Source organism: Palaemon carinicauda, chromosome 34, assembly GCF_036898095.1.
Source record: "Palaemon carinicauda isolate YSFRI2023 chromosome 34, ASM3689809v2, whole genome shotgun sequence".
Lineage (NCBI taxonomy): Eukaryota > Metazoa > Arthropoda > Malacostraca > Decapoda > Palaemonidae > Palaemon > Palaemon carinicauda.
In genome coordinates, this window is record NC_090758.1 from 17605421 (window position 1) to 17611713 (window position 6293).

The following is a 6293-nucleotide window of genomic DNA, read 5'->3' on the forward strand; positions in this document are numbered from 1 at the left end:
TCTTCCAACTATTATCACCTTCAAAACTTAACTGATAACATATTATATGACAAATAAATGAATATTGGATTACCAACCAATCACCTCGTCTGTCTCAAGCCCTCTGGGAAATAATAATTTTGACAAGATGAATCGAAAGGTCTCCTTCCTATAATTAACTGTAATCAGAGATTAATTAGAAATTTAGCCTCATAACTAATAGAATTAATCATAATTAGCTGCTAATCATTTGGCAGATTGTGTGATATACGATATAATTGCATTTGATACCCAGGTGGGTTTTTAGAATAATTTGGTGCCCAATGAACTTTATTTTGAAAGATATTTGGTGTTCATCCTTCATTTCATAGAATCCTTAACCATATATGTGTATACATACGTGGAAAAAATATATTAAATTATTCCTACTTAAAATTTGCCTCTCTTTATAGAGAAAGTAAAAAATCCGTTTTTTCTGATATTATGTAATATTACATCACAATGAAAAACTATATACTTTTCTTATTACATAAATATGGGACTCAATTATTCATAAAACTTTAACTTCTTTTCAGATAAAAGCAATCATATATTATGTGAATAAAGTAAAATAGATCATTACATAAGAAAGAACCAGAAATTTCGCAAAATTTTCATAACGATAAATCTTTTTCTGATAAAGTCTGTTACTCTAGCTTCAATGGACCTAATTTGCAAACAGAATTATTTACTGAAGTAAATCATTCTGAAACTTGTGTGTGTAAATATATATATATATATATATATATATATATATATATATATATGCATATATATACACACAACAGCAACAACAACAATAGTTTTAGCTGTTTCAATTCCACTGCAGGACAAACGCCTCAGAAAAGTCCTTATTCATGCCAGGAGTTTGTCGAGTTACTGCGACTACGCTGACCATTGCATATTGGTGATAATTGTAGACTTTAGTTTTATCCCTCTAAGCAAACCAACCTAGTGTGGGTGGTCAGTATTGTTGATCGAGGCGATGTGCAAACCCTTTAACCACGTTATGGTGCCCTCTCTCAAACAAGACCAGTATTAAATGTAACACTAAATGACAACTGAATGTTTAAATCGCAAGAGTTAGTTTCTAATAGTGTCTGCAACTTCACCTTCCTTATGAGCTGAGGTTGGGTGTTTTAGGTGACCCTATAAGTCTACCTGCTGAGTCATCAGCACCCATTCCTTGGCCCTCCCTGATAAAGAGGGGATATATGGTCAGTCTTAAGGGGACCTTTGTCTCCAAATGGTCGTTTCTGCTGAATATCAAATTTTGATGGAGAAGGATTTTATCTTAACTTATATCAAATCTTTTAAAAGTATTCTTTGATTGATTGATATATTCATGGCTGTCCTCAATAACCTAAGAAAGAATGATAACCTTTTTGCATCTTTGGTGTAGCCATTTCTTGTTGTTCATTCCGTTTATCTTGGTTTTATTGTTATTCATTCATCCCAGTTGTTATTTTAATCATTTCCTTTTTCATTATTTTTGCTGGTGGGTATTCTTATTTGTTCAGTAATGATGATGATGATGATAATAATAGTAATAATAATAATAATAATAATAATAATAATAATAAAAATAATAATGTAGGTATACCGTTGCGCAATATATATCGTCATAACTGACATGCTTTTAAATATTTCTTATTCTAACTTTTAATTTACCATGAGAAAAAAAAATGTGTGAATATTTGATATTCTATTGATCATTTCCTTAAATTCAAATTCTTCATGAGGTGGAGAATATTTTGCGCAATTTGCTGATGACAACAAAAGAGAGAAAATATTAATTGCCATTTCTTTTAAGCATTGATCTTTGGTGTTCATCATAACAAATAGAAACATCTAGATATATGATCATTTATTTCCTAAATATATAATTTGTTACTCGCATTTGTCAAGACAAAAATTCGTTCAGCAGATTTTCTGAGTAATTGAGGAGGAAACTTAAAATATAGGAAATAGAATTTTTAGATCCGAAAATCATAATCAGTTTACGATCGCTGTATTTTCTTAACTGGATTTCATAAGAAAAAACAAACGCCTGCTTTCAATGCTTGCTTATGTATATACATTATTTAAACATGCATAAATAAGTTTTTATACATTGCCTAAATTCATAGAGAGAGAGAGAGAGAGAGAGAGAGAGAGAGAGAGAGAGAGAGAGAGAGAGAGAGAGAGAGAGACAAGGTTTGAATGAACAAGCAAATTAATACTTTCCAATCTAACAAATGTACTACCCATTAATGCTTAATTAAGGCAAATCTCTTTTCTTTTAACTTCATAAAAGTTCTATCATTGTAAAAGTTTTGAGAAAGTTCTAGTTCTATCTTAGGTTATGAGATATTTTACTTCTTTCTCATAATATATGATTTATTATATCTAAGAAGATGTTAAAGTTTTAAGAATAATTGAATTCAATATGTACAGTACGTAATTAGACAAGTATATTTTTTAGAGAAATAATATTACATAATATCAGACATAGAGGATTGTTATACTTTCTCTATGATGAAAATAAAATTATGTTACATAAATTAGGGAGGAATGATTTAACACATCTTTCCATGTATGTATACGCATTTATGCAAACCGATCCTTTGAAATGAAGGATGAATACCAAATCTCATTCAAAATAAAGCTCATTGGATACCAAATTCAACTATAAACCCAACTGGGCATCAAATGCAATTATATCGTATAGCACATAGTCAGCCAAATCGTTAGCAGCAAATTATGATTAATTCCATTATTTATGAGGCTAAATTTCCAATTAATTTCATATTATGATTAATTATATGAAAAGGCAGAACAAGAAGGCAGAACAACTCGAACATTGTATTCGACACCACCAAGCACCTGAATGGATGACCACAGGATATATTTTTCCTATTCAAATCAAACAAAAATTAAGGTAGCATAGCAAGCAACTACCATCCAATTAACTGCCTACTAATAATCTGAAAGTTGATAATAGACATCATTACTGAAAGTATCTACATCTACCTAGGGAAAACAAGCATCATTCTCAGCCAGTAGAAAGGATGCAGTCGGAAATGCAGGAACACAAAAGGCCAGCTACTGATAGACAAATGGTAATGAAGAACAGCAAAAGAAGGAAAGGCAGCCTGAGTATGGCATGGATTAATGACAAGAAAGACTTCAACATGATACGATACCCATGGCAGACAGAATGCTCAAAGATACATGGTGCAGAGGAAAACGCTATCTAATATCCTCGAGAAAACAATGCAAAACTGGGAAGCTATACTACCATGTTCTGGAAAATGTCTGGCAAAATTCAACATCATGACAAGAATCTTCCAAGGGGTCTCAGTATCACCACTATTGTTCGTAGTGCCTAAGGTTCCCCTGTCAGGAGCGCTGGAAAAGACAAAGGTTGGGTACAAAATAAGGAAAGTAAGCAGTAGATTAAACATCATAATGTTCATGGATAACATCAAGCTGTTCAGGGAAGATTCTAAGGAAAGAGACACGCTAGTTCATCCAGTAAGAATGTTATTAGGTGACATCAGTGTGGAGTTCGGAATAGAAAAGCGTGCACTTTAACATTGACTCTATGTCATAGAGAGAAAAAGTAACACAGACTGAATTTATAAAGTGGCCAGATAGGAACGTGATGAAAGACATAAACAAAGCCTGCTATAAATACCTCTGGGTTAAGAATAGAAAACCTGAGGAGCGAGTATTGACAGGCATTATATACCACAGAGTAAAGGAAGAAAAGGATGCATCAGTGATGGAGATTGTGTCAAAATCAACAGTAGAGCACTTGGAACGTACCTTAAGACCAGTGAAGATTAGAGGCTGAAGTTATTAGGAAGAAAACTTAATAAAGAATATAAAAATCCATGTGCGTATGAGGAGAGAACAGGAAAAATTTAGACTGATGTAGAAGAATGACAAAATAAACCAATATTTGGATAATTCCTGAGACAAAATGAAGAATTTGCCAGAAAGGAAACATGACAGTGACTATAGTGAGAAGAACTTAGAAAGGAGAGTGGAGGGATGATATTGGCAGCGCAAGACCAGGCTTTAAGAACAAGATAAAGTCGACGAGCTCCAGATGGAAATAGCATCTCATCAAAGAGCAGGAAATGTTTGGCAAAAGAAGAAACCATCAACTAGTGAATGATCAGCACTTGCTCAGAATCAATATAAGAAACGACATGATACAGTGGCTAAAGATCTCCATTGAAGTCTGTAACAAATATCAAATACAATGCAGCATCAAATGGTTAAACACTTTTCTCAGTCTGTAGTATTACTCTCATACAGGTCAAGCAGCATCCCAGAATGGAAAAGATAATGGCTACAATCGCGTGTGTCCTGAAATGGGAAAGCTTCCCAGTTTGAGAAACAACTACAAAGCAGCATCTCGTACTTCTTTGCAGAGTTTCAATATTGATATATATATATATATATATATATATATATATATATACATGTGTATATATATAAATATACATATATATATATATATATATATATATATATATATATATATATATATATATATATATATGTATATATACGCACACATATACACACACACACACACACACACACACATATATATATATATATATATATATATATATATATATATATATATATTTATATATATATGTGTGTGTGTGTGTACATATGTGTGCATATATATATATATATATATATATATATATATATATATATATATATATATATTATATATATATATATATATATATATATATATATATATATATATATATATATATATATATATATGTGTGTGTGTGTGTGTGTGTGTGGGAAATAATTCCGGGAAAGGCCTCCCCGTTTCTGATTTCCGGACACCACGACTCTGAAGGATAGAGCGCCAAAACTCTCACACTTGACAAACTAGAGAACCGCAACGAAGACGGTTTGCTTTCCCTACACACGTTTAAGTCCAAAGATTATTCTATACCGGGACTGTCGGCACCCATATCACCTTGATGTTCAGACGCTACTCCAGGGCGCAGAATAGTAAATCCCAATCAAGTGTGGTTGGACTGAATCAGTTACATTAACGACAGTTTCACAAAGAGTTAGGCGGAGCAGTACTGTAAAAGTCAAAACGTCCTAAGGACCACCGGGAGGTAATACCGTAGGACATTACAATAAAGGATTGACACCGATAGCTTTAGATTGACGTAGATATAAACTTACCCTTAAGTCATATCTCACCTCATGTGATAACTCATTTAGTCATTTCAAAATGTAAAGGTCAAGTTAAAAACAGTTAATAATTTGAACCTAAAAATGGTGTTTATTCCCATAAAATACAACAGGAATTTTCACCTAACTGACACAGGAAAAACAGCAAAACTACCTAATTGAAATTTGAATAAAGACCCCATGGCATTTGAAAAATGAAAAATGACACGAAAATGGTCAAATCAATTAAATCGTAAATCAATAATCAAATGACTAATTAACCAATGAAAGTAAAAATGGTGAATGAAATAATACCAAAAGTTCTACTCACTACTTTGAACACATTCCTCTCGGGCAATAAGATTTCAAACTTGATTGAGGGGAACGGGAACACAACTTATGTTAATGGACACACCACGAATGATTAAACCAGACAGTTTGAACTTGACTTCCTAGCTAAATGTGCACATCGTCAAAGCAAGGCTAGAAAAAAAAGGGGGACAGTTCCTTGGCCAAGGTGGAGCACCGCTAATTTGTACTCACGCTCTTGAGGGTTGATTGTAGACGTTGAAGCATCTTGTGAACTTGTTAACACGGTGCATCTTCACTTCTGCACCGACGTGTTTTGTCTTCTTAGGCCTATTATTTGAATAATGGCACAAAATAAGGCATACTGTTGGTTTGTAAATGGTTGACCAACAGGTAGTCGAACCGACGCCTATACCACAACGACGTCTCAGATGAAGAGGCTATATCTACGTCCGTCTTCCACGCTTGCTGGTTTTTAAGTGGGCCGCTCACACGCTTCTTCCTCCCGGCGCTGAACAGGTTCAAGCAGGTTCAAGCAGGTCGAGTCATTATTCTTCTTCAAATTTTCATGAGTATGTGTTTCGCTGAAGGGTGCTTTTTATAAATACAAGGATCATTATTGAAACTCCAGGGGAATGTAATTATAAAGAAATCCTACTGTCTGGTTTATAAAAATTAATATACATACAAAAAAATTAAGAGCCGTTTAGTGATGTTCAATAACACAGAAAACAATCCTAGCTAAACAGACTTAT